The sequence below is a fragment of the Pleurodeles waltl genome, chromosome 4_1, assembly GCF_031143425.1.
Source record: "Pleurodeles waltl isolate 20211129_DDA chromosome 4_1, aPleWal1.hap1.20221129, whole genome shotgun sequence".
NCBI classification, from domain to species: domain Eukaryota; kingdom Metazoa; phylum Chordata; class Amphibia; order Caudata; family Salamandridae; genus Pleurodeles; species Pleurodeles waltl.
This window is the reverse complement of record NC_090442.1, coordinates 211652624-211675537: the sequence shown is the minus strand read 5'-3', so window position 1 is coordinate 211675537 and position 22914 is coordinate 211652624. Positions and strand designations below refer to the sequence as shown.

At 45.1% G+C, this 22914-nt stretch overlaps 1 protein-coding gene across 1 annotated transcript in view; it reads left to right on the top strand.

The window, feature by feature from the left end:
• Positions 1–9904: 9904 nt before the first annotated feature.
• Positions 9905–22914, top strand: part of DDX11 (DEAD/H-box helicase 11) — a 593235-nt gene continuing 580225 nt past the window's right edge. The window contains exons 1-2 of the mRNA XM_069228147.1: positions 9905–10020; positions 10117–10183. The gene's annotated coding sequence lies outside the window, so the exon portion shown is untranslated. The remainder of the gene's footprint in view (positions 10021–10116; positions 10184–22914) is intronic.

Genomic DNA, 22914 nt, shown 5'->3' with positions numbered 1-22914 from the left:
TGTACTGGGGTAGGACCCCATCCACCAGTCTCTCCAACTCCTCCGAAGTGAAGGCAGGGGCCCTTTCCTCAGACACATGAGCCATTGTCGCTTCCAGACACTGGTCACAGCAGCACTTGAGGTGTAGGTCCTCTCCTGTTGAAAGTCAGGTAGCAAGTGAGTGAAAATGGCAGTCACATCTGCGGCGGTGCGTACCGTCACCGCCGGCGTACATTGCCATTGGCTCCTGGAACCCATAGGGCCTAATGTTAACCATTGCGAAGTTGCACGGCGGTCATCGACCGCTGACCGCAACGGCGCACAATGCCAGCGGAATTACCTCATTTCCACTTGTCCCTCCTCACAGGTCAGGCAGCCGCCATTTCAGGGGGGTCACAGGCCATGGCACCTAACTGCGTCACAGCAGACATTGGCACATCAACTGACTCTCGGATTCACATACTGGTTCTATAAATTAAGATATGCATCATTATTACAATAGATGTGTGAATATGACCCTCTGCTCACCGTTTTCCTCCCTAGACTTCAACCATTGAGGATGAATATGAGATGGAGACATCCTCCAGTGTACAGACCCCTGGTGGACCTGGCGACAATGGAGGACAGACACATTATCCTAACCTATGGACTTGATCGGGCCACAATCCAAGAACTGTGTGCCCAATTAGAGTCAGACCTGATTTCAGCTATCTGCCAGGTATCCCCCCTCTAGGTATCCCCCCTCTAGTGCAGGTCCTGTCAGTGCTCCATTTCCTGGCAAGTGGTTCCTTCCAAACAACAGTGGCCATGGCATCAGGGATGTCTCAGCCAATGTTCTCCAGCGTGTTGACTAGAGTGTTGTCTTCCCTGCTGAAACACATGCGCAGCTACATTGTACTCCCCATGGTGGAGGATTTGGCCACAGTGAAGGCTGACTTTTATGCCCTGGGACATATCCCCAACATCATTAGTGCCATTGATGGTACCCATGTAGCATTTGTCCCCCTCTCCCCCGGAGAAATGAACAAGTGTTTAGGAATAGAAAAAGCTATTACTCTCTGAATGTGAAGATGGTGTGTTTGGCGGACCAGTACATCTCCCATGTGAAGCCAAGTATCCTGGCTCTGTGCATGACGCCTTTATCTTGAGGAATAGCAGCATCCCATATGTGATGGTTCAACTCCAGAGGCACTGGGTGAGGCTAATAGGTGAGCTCAAGGTCCCCACACAGTATATATTGGTGTATAGGTATGGGGTTGCCCTTAAGGGCGAGTGTGTGGCTAACAGGTATCCCTTGATATTTGCAGGTGACTCTGGTTACCCCAACCTCTCATGGCTACTGACCCCAGTGAGGAATGCCAGGACAAGGGCAGAAGAACCTTAGAATGAGGCACATGGGCGAACAAGGCGGATAATTGAAAGAACCTTCGGCCTCCTGAAGGCCAGGTTCAGGTGCCTCCATCTGACTGGTGGATCCCTGTACTACTCAACCAAGAAGGTGTGTCAGATCATTGTTGCATGTTGCATGTTGCACAACCTGGCCTTGAGACACCAGGTGCCTTTCCTGCAGGAGGATGAGCCTGGAGATGGTCTTGTGGCAGCGGTGGAGCCTGTGGACAGTGAGGAAGAGGAGGCAGAGGATGAAGATGTGGACAACAGGCGTTCTCTCATACAGCAGTGCTTCCAGTGACACACAGGTAAGACACTGTAACTTTACTTTACATTGCAGTTTTGTGCTGGACATTAGACATGGCTGCATGATTTACCTATGTCTATGGCCACTTACTGTACCCTTTGGCATCTCTATTTTCAGATCTCTGTGCCCCACTCTGGCTCCTCGTGTGTTTACTGCTGCCCACTACAGGTCATACCAATGTATATATAACTGTACATATGAATTGCAATGTTTACAGATTGTTGAACTAATCCATATTTCAATCAATTGACAGACTCCAGACTTGTATTTGTTCCAAAGGTGTTTATTTAAGTGCTAAGAGGTTGAGGGGGATGTGCAATGGGCTTAGGTGATGGTAGAGGAATGTCCAGTTAGAGTCCAGTCTCTTTTTATCACAGGTGCATTGTCCAATGGGGCATAGGAAGGGGAGCAATGGCAGTTCAAGGTGGACAGGGTAACAGAGTGGGACACAAGGGTGACAATCAGGAAACTCTTATTTCCTGGCGTGGGTCTTTGCAATGTTCTCTGGCTTCTGCCTGGATCGCAGGGATCGTTTGCTGGGTGGTTCTCCTTCTGAGGGGGTGGGGTGCTGGTGGCGTGTTGTTCCAGTGGCGGGGCCTCCTGTCCACTAGTGCCGGTGGAGGTGCCGGTGGAGGTGGAGGGCTGTTCTTCAGTGTGGCTAGTGTCAAGGGCCCGTTGGTGTGCCACTGCCTCCCTCAAGGTGTTGGCCATGTCAGCCAGCACCCCTGCAATGGTGACCACCAGGATAGTGTGGATGTCCTTCAGGTTCTCCCTGATCCCCAGGTACTGTCCCTCCTGCAGCCGCTGGGTCTCCTGCAACTTGGCCAGTATCTGGCCCAAGGTCTCCTGGGAATGTTGGTATGCTCCCAGGTTCCCTGCAAGTGCCTCGTGGAGAGTGGGTTCCCTGGGCCTGCCCTCCCCCTGTCACACAGCAGTCCTCCCAGCTTTCCTGTTGTCCTGTGCTCTGTCCCCTGAACCGTGTGCCCACTGCCACTGACCCCAGGTCCCTGATTGTCTTGGGTTTTCGGGGTTGCCTGGGGCCCCTGTAGTGGTGGACACACTGCTGATTGACGTGTCCTGGGGACAGTGGTATGGGCCCGCTGGGTGGGTGCTGTGCTGGTGTTTCCTGAGGGGGGAGGGTCTGTGGTGGTATGGGACTGTACCTGGGTACCCGACTGTCCAGAGATCCCTGATAGGCCAGGTTAGTCACTGTGATCCAGGCGTGCAGAGCTGCTGTCATCACTGTGGGCCTCTTCTGTGGGGGGACTGGATGTTGGTGGCACCTCCTCTCCGGTGATGTTGAGTGGGGGTCCTGTGGGGATGTAAATGCAGTGTTATTGTATCTGCCTGTGCCATCTTGTGCATGGGTATGTTTCCCTGTATGGTATGTCAGCTTTGCCTTGTGTGCGTGGTGACTTTGTGGGCTAGGTGATTCTCTCTAATGGGCATGCTTTTGTGATGGGTGTCCATGCAGGTCTGTGTTGGGTGTCCATGCATAGGTGTTGCATGAAGGGCTTGGTATTGGGATGCGTGGGTTGTGATAGTGGGGTAATTGTGAGGTGGTGGAGTGATGGGGTGAGGGTAGGGGTAAGAGTTTGTGATGGCATGCAGGTAGGGTGGGGGATATAGTAGTAAAGATTTGACTTACCATAGTCCAGTCCTCCTGCTACTCCTTCGAGGCGCTCAGGATGCATGATTGTCAAGACTTGCTCCTCCCATGTTGTTAGTTGTGGGGGAGGAGGTGGGGGTCCACCAACAGTCCTCTATACGGCTACCTGGTGTCTTGCAACCACGGAACGCACCTTCCCCCATAGGTCGTTCCACCTCTTCCTGATTTCATCCCTTGTTCTGGGGTGCTGTCCCACGCCGTTGACCCTGTCCACCACTCTCCGCCATATCTCCATCCTCCCTGCAATGGACGTCTGCTGCACCTGTGATCTGAATAGCTGTGGCTCTACCCAGATGATTTCCTCCACCATGACACTTAGCTCCTCCTCTGAAAACCTGGGGTGTCTTTGGGGTGCCATGGATATGGTGTGAGTGGTATGTGTGAGGATGTGTGGGGTGATGTGTTGGGGTGTGTGCTGTGAGGTGCGTGGATGGTGTATAGGTGATGGTGTTCAGATTGAGTGGGTGCTTCTGGCTTGTATCTCTCTGTTAGCTATCTTTTTTTCATTGAAAGGGTTGTGGGAATGTGGGTGTGTGTTTTATAGTGGTGTGGGTGTGGTGGGTGTATGTGTGTCAGGAGTGTGTAGTTTGAATTGTCCAATGTGGTGGAGTTTTGTAAATGTGTGTATTATGAGCGCAGCAGCGTGTACCGCCAATGATTTACCGTGGTTGAAAGATCGCTGCAGTGATTTGTGGGTCCTGATACTGTGGGCGAATTCCTGTTGGTGTAACGGTGTGCGTTTTGGTACCGCCAGTTTATCACTGACCTTTGGTCTTGCGGACTTGTGTGGGTGTTTGTATAGTGGCGGATTTTTCTGTGTGGGTCATAATACCCGTAGCGGTATACCGCCGCGGTCACGGTATGTTGGCGGCCATCAGCACGGCGGTAGGCGGCATTTACCGCCAATGTTGTAATGAGGGCCTAAGTCCTTAATTGACCATCATTCCACCCCTTTGTTGATCTTCAATGACTCAGAGTCATTATAGTTCTGCCCTCCCTTTACGAAATGTTTTTGGTTGGCTTGGTTACGTGGCTTTTTTAACATTGTCAGCCAATAGCAACAAACCGCCCAAAGTGATGGTTTTGATAGAAGATACTGCTATCTGAACTATAGTGAGATATTATGGTTCTATTTTGTTAAAAAAATTATCATAACAGGAGGCGTATCTGGCAACTAAAATGTGTATTTTTGTTTCTAGCCATGCAGGCCCCAGTGCCGGGGCTAGCGGCAGCGTTACTGTGCCAGAGGTGGTTGGAGGGGGAGTCCCTGCAGTAACAGGGACAGCTGGTGGTAAGTGACATTGCTTATTGACAAATTATGTATATTTAATGTATTTGTCAAGCGAGGCAGATATCCCACCCATCATCATTCATCACCTCTTTACCCATGGCATTTTACCACCCATGACCTAACTACAGCATGGCTTAATTTGGCACATCAGTGTTGGCTATGCAATGTGTGCCTGCTTTAGTTAATGCCGATTTACAATGTTTTTAATGCATTACAAACTGAAAATGAGGTTTGTTTCCCAGTGCCCACTTAGTCACCTCCTACTAGTACTTCACTACTTTATTCTTTCCTAAGATCTGTCCCAGTCTACCAAAAAAAATGAAAAATCCATTCTTGGCATGTGCCACCAAGTCATTTATGTATATATTTTATGGCTTCTTCCATAATGGATTTATGCCTCTTCAGATTATTCTTACATCATTTGTCAACTACAGTGACTGACTAAGCCATAGCTTAGCACATGATGATCAGTGACACCCCCTATTCTATTGTAAGAACCCTACTTACCCTAATCACTCAAACCTACCCTTCAGTACAGTAAGTTTCCTTACTGCCATGCAAGTGTATTTGTTGAAAATAATGTGTGGTGGAAGACGGGACAAGGTAGTAAAGTGGGACTAAGTGCCTGATTTAGAGTTTAGCGGAAGGGACATCTGCATTATATATGCAAAGTGTGTGACATAGTATTATTATTATTTATCTGCTTCTTTGGAGTAAGAGTAGAATTGAAAGACAGTCGGAGAAGAGCAGAAGCATTGTATTAAAGTAAGATTATAAACTGCCCATCACAGTTGCCCCGGCTGCAGACTGCAGAGAGTAGCAAAAGTACCTGATGCGCTAGCATGCCTTCATTAATTTAGCACAACAAGAATACTATTAATTGTGCTGCATAGTTCATAATGCCTTTCTCATTAATTAGAGGTAATTTATTTTTCTTTTTATGCACAAACTGTCTGTTCAGTTTTTTTTTACTAGGAAATCCTTTAAAAGAAAAAAATAACTTAGTTTTAATCTGGTGGCATTCTGGCTTTATTCATTGCAGCCAGTCAGTACTTTTACGTGAGGCATGTGTGGGGGAATCTTGGCCCTGTGACTAATCACATTAAAATTTCCAATGGTCACAGGGGACCAGCAATGAACTACTACTGGGCTACTATATAAAAAGATTTTTGTACAGCGCATTGTCTACAATTTGTCTTTTTTCATTTTTTCCTTCTTGATATAACTATTCCTGCTGGTCTTCCACCACCCCAGCAGGAGACAGCAGCCCTGCTGTGGCAGCACAGGATGGAGGCCATCCATACAGAATATCGTCAGCTGGTGGCTTTGAAGGAGGAGAAGGAGGAGGCGGAGGCATCTGTCCCTACACCAGGCCCCAGTTCCTTCAGCCAGCACCCGGCACCTCCATCCCAGCCACAAGATTGGCAGCACCACCGGCAGCTGGGATCCTCCCGATCTACCACTAATGCCCCGTCCTACTCAGACCGCTTCCGATGTTGAGTGCTTTGTGAGCTGACACTGATTCGCCGGGAGTTGGCAAGCGTTCACCCCTGCATTGATGATGTCCTTTTGTTTATTTTTTGCTTTGGTGGGAGGGGCTTTTGTCATGGCTGGATAGGGTAGCAATGGGAAGTTGGACTTTGCTTTAGTTAAGACATTCTTTTGGACAGTATAATTTAGTATAGATGGGTTTTTCCCTTGATCTATGGAATAGTTTAGTTATAGTTTAGTGTCTCCTACCCATTTTTGTCCTTTTCTAATTTTATTTATTTTTGGACTTTTTAATTATGACTGAACCCTATATGGTCAGCTATGCGAAGGCACAAATAAACACGTTGTAAGGCAATCCCTCTTTGCTGAGTGGTGAACAACTCATTCCAGCTCCTACCAATGTTGATAAAATTGAACGTTTAAAGCAGCTTAAAAAGAAAAATGTCAGAACACAACTTCATGCACAAGTACTCCTTGAGCATTTGAAGAATAATAAAATCCCTGTAGGCTTACAGGTGAGAAATATCCCAGAAATTTTTGTGTTAGATAAACCTTATCTACTACAATTTAGTGGAGTAGGTACTAAATGCTCTTGGGAGTGGCTGGCCCTCTCTATTGAGACTGCATTGAGGATAAGTGAAACAGAATTGAAAGAAATTGAACTGCTAGAACTTGAAATTTCACAAGATCAAACAATTCAAGATGTAAAGCAACTATTAGAATAAGCAAATAAAACTACTGCCGAGTTTAAAATTCGCACTATAAATCAAAAAACATCAAAAGTGGGAAGGGACATTAAGAATTTTAAAATTGAGGAGGTATATCCTTTCTTGAAAAAAGACTTTTATAAATATAATAACCCTGTAATTTGAATTTACAGTCTCAAACTCGTTCACGTAGGAGATTTATCACTTTCTCTCATACTTCCTCGGACTCTGACACAGAACATTTATCAGATACTTTCCCGGGACCCCCACATTCCACAACTCAACCTTTTTTTGGCAGAGGGGGACGCAGAGGAAGAGGGGGAGGCGAGCGAGGCAGATTCCAATATCAAGATCAGAACAGAGATTTGTATACCCAACAAGGGGAATTTCGCACCAGGAAGAGAACGTACAGAAGATAACTGATGAGTGTTTAGACATGATACCTGTCTATAATTTGTCTAAACATGTTCTATCAGAAATAGAGTATGATGTATTAAATAAGGGTCTTTCTTTTGTTCCTACTAGACTTCAAGACCCTGTAGACACTAAAACTGAAGTGCTGCAGTTCTTACGTAAAGTGAGACCACAAGACTTTTTTCAAAATAACATTGAGGATATTTCTTCTATCAAAGATAATGTTAGTGGATTACATCTAAAATCCACATTTTGCCCTGATATCACCAATATGCCACGTGAAATCCAAATCTTTGAAGACGTGGTTCTATGTGAAATTGATTCATTGAATAATACAAAAATTTCCTTTAGAACCAACTGCTCTAAAGAGGAAAAGAATGCTAATTACTCCTTGTCACAGAATGACAGCATCATCATTAAGCCAGCTGACAAAGGCGGAGGCATAGTCATACTAGATAAGGATAAATATAGTATAGAAGTACGTCGCCAACTAGCCAATAGGGATCACTACCGTTTGATAACAGAGGATCCCATACCGAGACTGAAAACCACTGTTATGACCATTACTGATGAAGCACTTAGAGAAGGATGGATATGTAAAAAAGAATATGACTTTTTAAATCAAAGTCAGTCACGCATTCCTCTTCTCTACATTCTTCCAAAAATTCATAAAGACATAAATAACCCTCCTGGGAGACCGTTAATTGCAGCATGCGGATCCATACTCGAACCTTTGGCCCAATATGTAGATTTCTTTTTAAAACCATTAGTGTACAATACTAAAGCATATGTACGTAATTCTATGCACATGATCAACAAACTTGAAGTTATTCTGTTTGATGAAAGTACACAACTTCTTGTCACTTTAGATATAGAAGCACTATATACTAACATCCCACAAAATGAGGCAGTAGAAATAATGCACATCTATTTAGATGAGAGAAATGCTCCTCACAAGGTCCCCACCTCTTTTTTATTAAATCTGGCCACACTGTGTCTAAAAAACAATGTTTTCACCTTTGACAATGACATGTACTTGCAAGTCAAGGGTGTAGCAATGGGATGTAATTTTGCTCCCGAAATTGCGAATTTAGTGATGGCATTTTTTGAGGATAAATGGATTTTTGACATAAACAATCCCTTTCAAAAACACATTAAAATGTGGTTACAATATATTGACGACATCTTTATGATTTGGGAAGGCAACTCACAAGTTCTTACCAATTTTCAACATTGGATCAATCATTTCACACCGATTTTACGTTGGCATCTGATTCCAAATGGATAATTTTTTTGGATCTATGGATCCAATCGAATGATGGTTGCATTTCTGTGAATTTATACAAAAAACCCACAGATAGAAATACTTTACTTCATTTTTCAAGTAACCATCCTCGGACCCTCAAGGAGAATTTACCATATGGCCAATTCCTTTGAATCTGCAGAAATTGTACCAATAAAGAAGATTACTTTCAAAACGCAGAATATCTCAAATCAAGGTTGATAGATAGGGGCTATCCTTAGAAAATCGTCAAAGGAGCCTGCAAGTGTGTTTGGTATACCCCACATGAGCATCTGTTGACTCCTAAACAAAAAAACAAGGAGTGCCCTTTGACGTGTGTACTAACATATAACCCTAAAGCGAATCGAATTAGGCCGATTATTGAAAGAAATTGGAAATTGCTTCTCCCTGTAGGGTTAAATAAACCCTTGTTTGCATTTAAAAGAGGTTGTAACATCTATGACTCTTTAGTACATGCTTCGTTCATGTCTAATACTAAGAAACGAACAGATTTGAGAAGTATGTTAGATCTTAGTCCAATCATTGGCCATTTTCAATGTAACAACTGTTTGGCTTGTCAAAATACTGAGAAGAGCAGTCAGGTAGAGGTGAATGGCAAAATACATCACCAACGTTGTTTTTCAAACTGAAACACACGTTATGTGATTTATTGCATTACATGTCCCTGCTCGCTTACATATATTGGTCAGACGATACAGCCTGTGAAAACACATATCCTACAACACATGTCAAGGATTCGCTGTGCTGTCCGTGGGGCTCCACTGGTTGACCATTATATTGAAAAAGACCATCGACCAGAAGATATTAGATGGTCAATTCTGTATGTAGCGAGCAAAACAAAAACATGCAGATCGACAGCTTCTACTCTGGACAGAATGGAAGCATGTCTGATAGAAAAATTTGGAACTGCCAAGGAGGGGTTAAATGATTTGTCAGAAATGTGGTCTCTAATCAAGGTGTAATACTTTAATTATCTGCATTGTGTTTCTCTTCAAGGCTTCACTGAAAGGTTTATTTATCTTTATTTACCTTTAATGTTCTTTTACATAGTGATGCAAGGTTCACTTTAAGATGGCCGATATGTTTCCGGGGCTGCCCTGGTAATGGATTCTAAAATGCCCAAAGGTATCCTTTTTGACAAGCTTCGATATGTGCCTCTGTCGTACCAATGCTTTTTTCAGTTATTTAGGCTGTTTACATTTTTCAGTTATGCTATTTTTAGCAAGCATGCTACCTTTGCTGTTGAATTTGTATTACCCCTGCTACTTTCAAAGATGACTCCCATACGAATAATTTCTATGCTTGATTATGTTGGTCACCTCCTTTGTTTTTACTATGAGTGCGCATAGCCACAGCGACTTCCCGATGGCATTTTGATATTTAAACGCGCGCTCCGTCGGCGCTCGCATTTGATGCTTCTTTCGCTTGAAATAAATGCGTGTGGATTCTTTTTCTCTTTATAATAATGAGGTAAGCCTGGGCCCGTAGATATATATGTTTCTTTGTCAGCCCACAAAGTGTTAGTTTCACTTGTATAAACTTGATGTTTCTATGCTCCTTGTACAGCTTTGTGGCAAGCTGCGTGATGCCTCAACTGGTATAGCGGTACCGCATCATATTGACCTGGTTAGAGGTTAGTCTCTGTGGCTACGCACACTACTACCTAATTAAGCACTTTGTCTAAATTAATTTATAACTTTTGAAAGACATTGCTCTCAGGAAATTTCTGTAATATATATATTTTTGTATTGTTTTTTCAGTTTTCCAACATATCAAATTTATATCCTTTGGGTTGTCTATTCTCATTCATTTCTATATTGGGCCTCTTGCTGGTTCAGCTTAATTATTCTTTATCACACACTGGTGTTCCTTATGGTGAACAGGTGTGGTTTGTTCACACCTGGTGGTTGTTTTTAATAAGTGCGTTTTTACCTTGTAGTTAATTTGGTTTGTTGTTGTGCATATAGGCACTGTTCCCATTGTCCTGAGGAGGCCAGATTTATAAAGGCTGAAACGCGTCGACTACAATTACGGAGGCCTGACTGTTGGAATTTCTGAACTATTGGATTTAATAACTCTTGATGGTATCGGACACTTATACCAGTGATTGACTTTTCTGCTGCTGGAAGATACCCTCCTTACACAACTGTCATTACCTCCGAGTGATACTGCTTGCCACTGGATGGCTAAGCAGCCTATGATTATTGCATTACGGTGCCCCAAGGAATTTTTGGTTTAATTGTATTGTTTGTAGTATTTAATTTTTCGCTTTTTGTCTTCATGTCATGTGTATAGTTGTGTTTAGGTGACCCTGAAATTTAATTGACTTAATTATAATAAAGAAATATTTTTTTCAGTGGAAAATGTAGGTTTTCACTTAGATATTTGATTATACATCCATCCCTGCTGGATACCCTTATTTTAGTATATTGCCATCAACTCCAGCATCATCAACAGATGCCCATGTCTGCACCGCGACCCCTGGGCGCCGCATGGAGCCCACTCTGTGTCGAACCGCCACCGTGGACCTACAGGCAACATCGCTTTATCAACGATAACGCTGCTGCCTGCACTGCTACCTGGAGACACCACACATTGCACCACTCTGCTCTGCTTCAACCACACAGCCCTGGTCTCACCAGTGCCACAGGACGCCATCACCGAGCTGTTGCCTGCAGTGTGACCTGTGGGCACCGCATGTTGCATCGTTCCACTTCGCACCGCAGCCCTGATGCCATCAACGCCAGCGCTCCTGACTTTGTCATCTGGCCGGAGTTCGATCTGCAACAGGTGTGAACTTCAAGGGCCCGACGACCCCTGCACCAACCTCCGAAACAGACGCCTGCCGACGCCAGCGACGCCGCACTTTGGATTTCATGGTGAGGATCATGACGCCCTACATTTCCGAGGTACTGTTTGTGGTTCTTCCCGACACTGTAGCTGGCCCGCGACGCCGCGGTCAGCCTGAACTGTTGGATTTGTTGTTCACGACGCAGTGATAGCCCCAAACGAAGCTATGGACTTCAAGTAATTCTTGCAAAATTCCTACCTTTATTAATGTATGCTGGATTTTTCTCGTTTTGGTCTTGTTTTACAAAGATAAATATTGGCTATTTTTCTAAAACTGGTGTGGAGTCCTTTGTAGTCTTTTCACTGTATTACTGTGTGCTATGTGCAAATGCTTTACACATTGCTTCTGAGATAAGTCTGACTGCTCATGCCAAGCTACCAAGGGGGTGAGCAGGGGTTATCTGAGTTGGGTATCTCCCTTGCCCTGACGATAGTGAGGTTCCCTACTTGGACAGGGTGTAAACTGACTGCCAACTAGAGGCCCCATTTCTAACAGTGAATGTGTTGACAATTGCCTCCTTGCAGGTAGGAGGTAGTGGTGGATGCAGGTCTCAGTAGGGGGCCTTACAAGTATGTAAGCTGGCGGTGGTGGCAGAGATGGTACCAGTACTACATCCCTTGAAGCAGATTGAATAGGAGGGGTATTGTCTGTCTCCTCTGAGCCAGCTTCCATGACAATGACTGGCGCGTCCTCCTTATCCCCTTTCATAAATGTAAGGCTTTCATGAACTTTCCTTTTCCCTTGTCTCTCATGGTGGGTCTCAGACATAGCCGGGGTCCAATCTATGTCTAGATCATCAGAAGTGAGGGTTGGAGAATATGGTGGAGTACCCTTCCTTTTTTCTTGCTTGAGATCAGCACCCAATGGTTCAAAAAGAGGTACATCCTGTTCAGCAGGAGGATGATCCTCTTGTTCTGCTCCTACTTCAGGAAGATCTACTAACACTGACTGCAGCTCAATTTGTCCACTTTACTCAGTGTCCTGGGACAATTGGGTACTGATTTGCAGCTGAGACAACTCTAATTCAGACTCACTGCTCATCACCATGATTGCAGTGGCTGCCTTGCTGAAAGATATGGTTTTGGGCTTAGGATGAGGTGGTGCTATTGATGCTGGAGTGCTGCTTCAAGCTTACTGTCTAGAGGATGGAGCGGCAGGCACACAGTTTCCTGAAAAATATTTGGGGCTGCACGTCAGTGGTGGGTGGAAATCTGCTACTTTCTCTCCTCCTCACTGGCCACTTTTTTTGCAGCACCTTTCTTTGAGTCATCTTCAAGCTCTATCAGTTGACAGTAGCACTTTGCTGTACAAGCAGAAGAGACTGGAGGACTCACATGTTCTGGTGATGTTGCTTTGTGCCAGCCTTCTGTATGGCAGTAGTCTGTGGGGGATGTCTCTTGTGCACCTAAAAGCAAGAAAAACATTTAGTGAAACATGGCATTTTTGCAGTTTGAATTATTCATAGTACAGACACTATAATTTATTGTGGTTAGTGTATCCATTCCGAAGTCAAACCACAGCACCATAACATAATATTTCCTTTTCAATCAGGATAACAACTTACAGATGTAACTGTATGCTTTAGGTGTATCTAAGGGGAGACACCTGTGGGATGCAAGGGGGGTCAGGGGAAATTGGAATAATCCTCAAAAATGATTGCTGGTGTATGCCTATGGAAAGCAGGGTGTCTAAGAGAAAATGAATAATCATGCCTCTGGCAGACATGGGATCCAGGGGAAAATTGAATAATCCTTAAAAAATCAATGCTGATGTGTGCCTATGGCAGGCAGGGAGTCCAGGGGAAAATTGAATAATCCTGCCTATAGAAGACAGGGGGCCCAGGGGAAATGGTATAATCCTTAAAAATTAAATGTTGGTGTGCACCTATGGCAGGCAGAGTGGTCCAGGGGAAAATTGAATAATCCTTAAAAAATTAATGCTGGTATGTGTGTGGCTGTGCACGTATGGCAGGCAGGGAGTCCAGGGGAAAAGGAGAAATCACAATACCTAAAAAATGAATGCTGTTGTGCGGCAGGAATCTATGACCGACAGGAGGTGGATGGAGTGACAATGTTAAAAAAAAAAGAAAAAAACATTAAAAAAAAAAAAAATAGATACATAATCAAATAAATTAATTGCTGATGTACTAGGTTACTATGAGGATTTGGGTTACAGAAGAGGTGAAGGTGAAAAATAAAAAAGCATGCATATAACTTTAAAGATTGTTCATACATATACTACAATGATCCTCATACATATTAAACTGATATCAGAAAAAAGTTTTAAAAAATTAAGAAAAACAAAAAGGCATTGCCCTGTACTATCAACCTCCCTGGAAATGGCTTTGAAAACTGGAAAAAAAGGATTTACACACTGGCTGGCTGCACAAAATGGCTCCCGGTCACATGGTCAATCAACAACAACAAGCTAGGAAGAATGGCCGCAACAAAGAGTGCATGCAAATCTATGGCAAAACAAAAGCACAGTGACTGCCTATACAAAATGATCACATGGTCAAACAACAAGCAAGTAGGCATGAACAAAGAAGAACACATGCTTATCTATTAAGAAAAAGCCACTGGCTGGCTGCAAAAAATGGCCGCAAATTCAAAATTATAACGAAGGCCCTACCGAAACTCCAGGACACCCACTACAACCACAATCAAATTTAAAAATCAAAAGTACAAACAAACATTGGTGCATGCCCTTATAAAACAAACAACATCCTTATACAACTGTTTTTCAACTTATCTGGGACACCACAAAAACAGAGACCTTAAAATTCAATGGTATAAATGCAGCAGGAATTGTAGATAGATAGTGTGACCCTCCCACCTTAAAGTCCAAATGAAAGTGACCAGTAAATGGACAAAGCACTAGGAGGAGCCTGCTGTACAGGAAGAGGAAGTTGGAGTCTCTGGTGCACTCCCTTTCTGTTGATAAAAAAGTAAAATTAAAAAATGCTTTTCGCACTAAAAACAACCTGCACGGTCAATTGCAGTAGAATATTCACTCAAAAACGTATTTTTCAAGTAGATTTAGCTGCTTTTCGAGTAGAAAATCTGCCTGCGAAGCAGCCTCGGCTGCTCGGCAACATCACGAAAATGGCGCCGGAAGGCTCCGCGGCAACTGGAAGCCACATGAGCAGCCAGTAAATTTAGGGTGTGCTCGCTAGCATCCAGCAAATCTCATTGAGAGCCCCAGAAACAAAAGAGCAGAAGTAACAAAGTCAGAAGGTGGGGTGGGGAGGCATAGGCAAGCAAATATGTTTGAATGGGGCCCTGGTTGTTTTTGGACTGGCTGAAAGGAGGCAGCATGGAGCAATACGGATCCAGTTGCCTTTGGCAATGGGCCAGATCTACTATTTAGTCCTGTATAGAGGGTATCCACCTACTCCCCCATACAGCAAGCTTTTTGTTGTCAATGCGTAAGTCTGTCGGGAGACAAAGGAGCACCAGACCCGGTGATGGACGCAGTTGTGCCTGAAGGATGTCCGAGAGAGTGGAAAAGACAGCAGATCACTATGCCGCAATGGATGGGCACAGCTCGGCTAAATGTAGGAAGTCAGCCCCAACACATCTACCACGTTGGTCATGGGCCAGAAGTTTACATTTGTACAGCTTGGGTAGGGTGTAATAGATGTGATGTCTAAAACTCAAGTGTATAATTCGGAGTCTGCCTTTCGGAGACAGGGACTGAGTCAGAGCCCATATGCCTGCCCACTCTTTGTCAGTGATGGCAGTCTGGTGGGCTGTGAGCCCAGCTTTAATATGGATTGCAGAGAATCACAGAGGTGAGAAAGGAGTTGTCTCAGGGAAGATGCCCTGAGCGGACGGTGAGGATTTCACACTCTGGGGTCGCTGCCGGAAGGTCTGTTAATGTTCCTGAAGCAGTGCTCTAAGGCGGAAAACGGTAAAGAGATCTAGCGAATTGAGTGGTACACCGGTGGGAGCTGTGAGGTGGTCGCACAACTGCCAGTCAGGGAAAAATTGCTCATCTCAACAACACCCAACCTCATTATTCGTTGAGTGGCCAGTCTTTCCTCGGTTAAATACTGGGGACCATAAGATTTTCTGCACAGGTGAATAAAGCAACTTGAAACCAAATTTAGTCTGTAGCCATATCCATGCTTATTGCGTGCTATGGTATCTATATCATGGTGCAATTGGTGCACGATCGGTTGTATATCTGAAGAAAGCATGCCTTTACAACGCATGCTGTTACTCCACAGTCATTACAATTACAATTCCTTTACCACGCATATCATTAGGGCGACATGCCTTAGAGAAAGCGCTAGACGTTGGAGCGGAATAATTTACTATTCCAACTCCAGTCTACACAACAGTAGTAAAGCATTGTACTTTAAAGGCCAATGCTGCTTTCCCTAACGTGCCATTGTAACAACATGCATGGTAAGGGAATGAGTGGTAAAGATGCATCCAATATAATGGCCGCGCTGTAAGTGCAGTGAGTGGTTCGGGCTTAAGGGTAGAGGCTGTTTCTCACGGGATCAGAGACATAATGCACCAAGTAGGGGGAAGTTGCAGCCAATAGCTGGCAAAGGAGGCTTGAGTACAGAGATTATTCAGTTTAAAATAGGCAGCTGCTAGGCCACCTTGATCATACACTGTTCCTAAGAAAGCCAGGGGACTGCAGGATGAGTGCTCTAGGGTCCCATAACTCAGGAGCACGAGTCCTCACACACCCAATTGGGTGTCATGCTTCATTATCGGACAAGCTCCTCGTCAGACTGGCGCTGCAATGTCTGACGGGCACCACCCAATGGGGGGCTCTTTGCCGGAGATCTTCTCGATGATGCCACTCTCGCCCTCAGGTAGATAAAGGGGGAAGACACCGAGGAGGGTTAGAAAAAGAAAGAATCTAAAATTGGCTCTGAACCCTGTCTCGTTTTGACTTTATTCTATTAATGTCGGGTAGAGGCCAAGATTAAAATACTCAACAAAAGAGTGAAACAGAGGTAATGCTCAACCACTCTCTAACTGTATATCTCATAGTGGGGGGTCAGGAAACTACAGGACCCCACCTCTGTATTGGGTCGACATGTTTCGCGTCTCAGCGGTCCATATGGATCCAATGACGCTTCCTCAGGACCTAGTGTAAACGGAACTCCTCCAACTGTAAGCTAAATTGGCTAATTATAAATCAGAACTGACAGTCAAAACATTAGATAACGTCAGTCACTTACAATAGTCCATTGTGGCCATAAATTCTGTTCCTATTCGTCGCCCCTCCCATTTAGAGTAAGGGCTTCCTGGGATCACGCGGGCCTACAGCCAGATGCGCATACCAAATTGTGGATGCCTGGTTGCGGGTGGATACACCTACCCTAGTCGCGCTCCCGTAGATGACGTCATCTACGGGAGCGCGACTAGGGTAGGTGTATCCTAGAGCACTCATCCTGCAGTCCCCTGGCTTTCTTAGGAACAGTGTATTACGTTACTATTAAACTTGCATTGGAGGATATACACTGGACCTTTATTCCTCCCAATCCCCCCTTTCTTTGACACCTTGATCATACAACAGGGTTAGCATTTCCCAACAGATATGAGGCTATCCTTCCACCTAAGCAAGCCACACCAAAGTGCTACACAGCATACAAAAAAAGGCAGAGGGGGAAGGATCATGATGTTTAAAAAGGATAGAGTAGACATGGATGGATGATCTTTTTCATAATGGCAATGCGTCCCATCAGTGAAAGGGCTAATTTAATCCAGCTGCAAATCTGCTCTTCGAATTTAGTAAGTGCCACTCCATAGTTCCCCAGGATAATATCTGATTTATTGGGACTTACTTGGATGCCCAAATATTTTAGTGAGTCAGTTGTCCATTGTATGAGCAATGACAGTGTGGAGGATTTAGTGGCCGAAGAGGAAAGATAGAGGACTTGGTCCAATTGATGGCTATGCCGGCAAACACTTGAAATAAGGAGAACTCCAGTATAACGGGTTCCAAGTTCTCCTCTAGGTTACTCTGGTAAAGAGTGACATCATCCTTGTAAAGAGAGATTACTATGTTACATGCGAAAACACCAGTACTCTGTGCCCATGCAATTAGTGTATTGCTGATGCTAATGGTTCAGTCACCAAAGTGTAGAGCTGTGGGGACAGAGGACAGCCTTAACAGGTACCTCTGCCAATGGGCATGGGGTTCGATAGTCGGCCATTCACACGGATTTGAATCATAGGTGAAATGTAGAGTAGCCAAATCAAGCGCAGGAAGGGGTCAGGGATACCAACCCTCCGGAGTACTGCAAACAAAAATAGCCACTCCAGAGAGTCAAACACTTTTTTGGCGTCAAGAAAGACTGCCACAGCCTTCTCTTCAGGTTTTAAGAGGGCAAAAAGTGTCCAAAGGTTATGGGAAGTAGAGCAGTTTGGGATGAAGCCGGCCTGATCCGGTGAGATTAATTCAGGAAGAAGCAAGAGCAAGATTGGCCAACACGTTAGCAAAAATGTTGCCATCAGTGTTGGTGAGGGAGAGAGGATGGTAGGATTCTGGGGACTCTAGGGATTTATCAGGCTTCAAGAGCATGATAAGGATGGGTTCACGTAGGGATGGGGCAAGATATCACTGTGTAGAGCCTTCCCATACACTTGCAGCTGCTGAGGGGGCGAGAATCGCAGCGAATACCTTGTAAAATTTAGAAGGGATGCCATCACTGCTAGGGGACTTGCAGTTGGGTAATCGGTCAAAGTACGGAGTCTAATCCTCAGCATCATAGCAGAGGCATCTCCTGTTGGGGCAATGCGATGCGGTGAGGGGCACAACAAAATTAGAAACAAAAAATTAAAAATGTACCTGACCCGCAGCATCACTGTGCCGCTCTTCTGGCTCCACTCACTGCAGGCACAGGCTCCCAGCCTGCCCTGCGGCCAATCCTAACGTTGTTGTCATGCTGTTGGAAGCATGAGAGGAGTGTTAGTATAGGCCAGAGCACCCTGGCTTTGCGGTCCCAGGCAGACTGGGAGCCTGTGCCTGCTGTCTCCAACCCAGCAACACAGCTCGGGTTGGAGGGAGCTCAGTGCACAAGTGGGTTTGGGCGTCCAGAGACGGTGGCCAAACACACATGCACACTGAGGGGAGTGCACACCACTCCTGCCCCTCCCTGCCTGCCTGCCATCCCATATGGCCCCGCCCCTGAAAAATAAAACGATAATAAACCTTCAGGGGTGTGGAATTTATTAAAATATCTACTTGTCCAGGGGACAGGTTGCTTCTCAAATCTACTTGTCCTGTAAAAGGATCTACTTGTCCCTTTGGTGCCATGTAGTGTGGCGACAAATTATGGCAGCAATTAATAGCCTCTCTGATTATGCCAGGGCTACTACCATAGTAGGGCTTGAATACTTGGAATTTCAATCCCCACTGTAGCAGATCTGCATACTGGGCTGGAGGAAGCAGAAAGCAATAGTTCCAGGGCTGGAATGCCTTTGAGTCTGCAAACCTACTAACCTGCATGTTTTAAAGATTTTTACCAGCTTCTCTCTAATATTTTCCCATAATAAGAAAGGTTGGACATTTACTCCTGACAATGGCAGAATTAGAACTTCTTCCAGGGTTGGGAAGAAAGTGCTGGAGGGAAAATGAACTTGCAAATGCTCAATAGATTTTCACATGAGCAAATCTACACATCGTATTTACCCACGCTAAAATACAGTTCACAAATATTTTATAGGGGTACAACATATACCATGGGTGCACTTTTGTGACTTTCTTTAAGAATTTGGGGCCACAAGTAGGTAGGTTCAGATTTGTGACCTGCAAATTGCGAGTCGCAAATCCAAATGTAGGATGGTGTCCTTGACACCATCTGTGATTCGCAAGGGCTTCGCAAATGCCCACATCATGAATAATCATGAGGTGGGTCGCAATTTGCGACCCCCTCACGAATGGTGGCCTGCTGGAGACAGCAGACCACCATGTCTGTGACTGCTTTTCAATAAAGCAGTTTTTTGGGGGTTTTTTTGTAATGCAGCCCGTTTTCCTTAAAGGAAAACGAGATGCATAACAAAAACGAAAAATGAAACATTTTCGTTTCATTTTTTCAGAGCCGGCAGTGGTCCGCAGGACCACTGCTTGCTCTGAAAAAATGTTTACAGTGACATTCACAATGGGAAAGGGGTCCCATAGGGATCCCTTCCCTTTTGCGAAAGTGTTAGCACCCATTTGAAATGGGTGCAAACTGCGATTGGTGTGCACCCGCATTCGCGGTCACAAAACAATCCTACATTGCACTGCGAGTTGCAATTAGGAAGGGAACACCCCTTACTAATTGCGAGTCGCAAACCCGTTTTGTGATTTGGTAACCAGGTTACTGAATCGCAAAACTGGGTTTGTGCATCGCAATGTGCTTTTTGCACGTCGCAAACAGCGAAAGTCGCTGTTTGCGACATGCAAAAAGCTACCTACATGTGGGTCTTGGTCCCTAATTAGGTCTGGTGTTAACAAAGACATTTTGTTTTTATTAAACTTCTATTTCTCTCTCTTTCGGCTGGCTTTACTGTGAGTGATCGCATTCTGCTCTTCCACAAGGAGCATATTGCCACACAAAGTAGTTTTGTTCAGTGTCAGGAACTACAGTGGCAATCAGTGACGTAACGAAACTGGAGGGTGCCCCTTTGCAAAGAACATGGAGGAGCCCCCTCTCCAGACTCACTCAGGGCAGGTGCTGTGCTGACGGGGCCCCCTGGAGGGCGGCTGCGGGGCCTTTGTTATGCCGCTGGTGGCAACGCGTGCTTTAAGAGTTCAAAAACTTTTTTGGGGGGGGTTTGCCAATGTTTGTTACAATGTTGAGGGCCTGGTAGCTCCCACAACAATAAAGTGTTACAAAAGCCATGTCAAAACAAGACACGCATTGATGAAACTAAAAGACTTATAAAAATATGTCAGATCAGTTGGCTTTGTCAGTGTTTGTTTATTTTCATGCTTCCCATAATCGTGTTGAAAATGGTTACACTGATTTTCCATTAGAAATATTTTTGGGAAATACTAGCATGCATCAACACATTTTACTAAATGACACTTCATTTGCATATAATCAAAGAGCATTCTGGGAGCATTATACTTAGCCTCTTAGCCTAAACTTTTCAAACGTGTGTACACGTTTTTGTTTTTTTGTACTGGAACCAACGTCAGTAGTGAAGTGTGACCTTAAAACATTTATTTACAGCACGCACCCTAATAATGTAGGCTTTCAAATAATGAACCATAAATACAAGTTCGAACAGCATTATCTTTTGGAAACACATTACCTCAACTGCAGAGAGCTCAACTCTCTGTAAACAGGCAGCCAAAGGGTTTGTGCTGCAGGGGGTTGGGCCTACTTGTCCCAAGGACAAAGTAAACATAAAAACTTGTTGCCCTTGACCCCAAACAAGATGTCCTGGGCGTTGGGCGATAGGAATTCCACATCCCTGAGTCCTTGCTGCTGGGGTGGGGGCAGGAGCGATGCTCTTCTGCCATAGTGGAGGAGCTGCCACTGCGGATCATAGCTATGCCAAGGAGTGTTTGTGTTTGTAGTAATCAGTAAATTCTGTCAATATATCCTCAGCGCCGTAGATCAGAGGAGTCGTTCATTGCGGATCAACTGAGTAAGGGCTTGGGGGCTCCAGCGGTGATTTAGCAGCTGAGCCCGAGTCCGGCTTGGCCTATCTGACTCTCCATACACACGCGCTCCAGAGGGGGATGCAAGCTTGAGGAGGAACTTCTCTTTGAACCAGGAGAGTGTGTTTGGCGGTATAATTCACCAGCTCCACCAGTGAGTTACAAAGGCTAGCAGGGTGTGGGATAGAAGTGTTGTCCTTTTGAGCCTGAGGCAATGGCGTCCTGCTCTACTGTGGTGCTGACCTCTGATCTCCCCACCTGGAGCATTAAATAGTGGGAGCCTAAAGCAAAAACTTTTCGAAATTCTGAGGGAGAGTCCTTGGGGTGATATTTGGGAGTAGCCAAGAGTAGTAGTTCAGCTCTTGGCTTTTCTTTGATAGGGCTCCTATTTTCCTGCTTGCGGTTTCCACTCTGTGCCCTTTCTCCAGCACCTCAGCAGCAAACAGAGAGAATCTGAGGGGGTAACGGGTCAGGAGACCTATGATGCAAGTGCCACTACCCCGAAGCATTTCGGTGAATTTATTAGGTGTAAACATAGCCTTTGGTCCAGCTGGTAATACAGTCTTATTTCACACTAAGATGAGCTAGAGGCTGTCAAGGGCATGTCTGCTGTGCATGTGAGGTTTCTGCACTGCCAACTTCACAGTGACCTCTCTCTTCCTACAGTAAGGTGAGGGGGTGCCCCTTCCATCGCTGGAGAAGGGATTCCCCCTTTCGCTTTCTGCCTGAGTGCTACTGACGTGTCAGTAGAACCAGACACATGCCACATGACGGGTGTTTGCTCTCTAAATATAGAAAGTAATCTCTGTGCCAACCCTTTCCTCGGGCTACACTGTGCACTGCTCAGCGTGAAAAGGCTGTTTTAATGATACAGGTCTGCACTGAAGCACTATCCGTTGTAACCTACAACAGAAAATCCCACTAATATATATGAAGAAATGAACCACCCCACCCCCTAAAGAGACCTCTCCTCAGAGAAGAACGGCCCAAATCCGCCCTTACCCTCCCTGTCTTTCAAATATACCGCGCCTTTCCCTCATGAAACCGGCTTATGTGCCTACACTTGGGTCTGCTGAAAATCTACCCAACGACTATTAATATTAACCCGTAATATTCAGCAAAGCATCAGTCAGCATGCCGCCAGATGTGGAAGCACCACATACCTTTCGAAACACGGTGCATCGCCTATCCATAATTTAAAAGGGCAATAGTCAATACAACTTGAGTCATATCCGTGCATCAGAGACAAGGTGCAAGTCAATTGATGGTAAGAAAAGGTAGTTTATGCGAGTAATATATCGGCGTGCTGCAAAATAAAACACAGATCCCACCTTCTAGAGGTTACAAGCCCTCCAGGCATCAGTCAAACCCAATGAGGGAGCAAAATCAGCCAAGGCTGTGTGCCCACCCGGTTTTACCCGAGCTGGACTATGAAGGTTGAAGTTAGCGCACACCACCCAGAAGGAGTTCCCACACTACACCGATCTGGCTGGAGCGGATGCCAACAGTGAGCAATGCTTATCCAGTTTTATATTCAACAGCAGGGGGGGGACACAGCTGTTTAGGAACGTTCAAGTTGGTCCCCACAGACTATCCGTAATTATGATGTATGCCTGACATAGGTGGAAAGGGGGAATCATTCGTAAATAATACACACAACCACGTGATCCTCTAGTAAATCCCACATACAGAGGCACAGAGAAACCATGTTTTTAAGGTTTAAAGTACACTCTCGCCCCTCAGCCGCCTGCACGGTATCCTATGAACTCAGAAAGTGATAAACTAACAAAAGATAGGGAGTACAGTTTACTCATGCACACACTCCCCCGTCACATAGATGAAGACAGCAACAGTGAAAACATCAGAAGCTCTGGAGGAGTTGGGAAGCT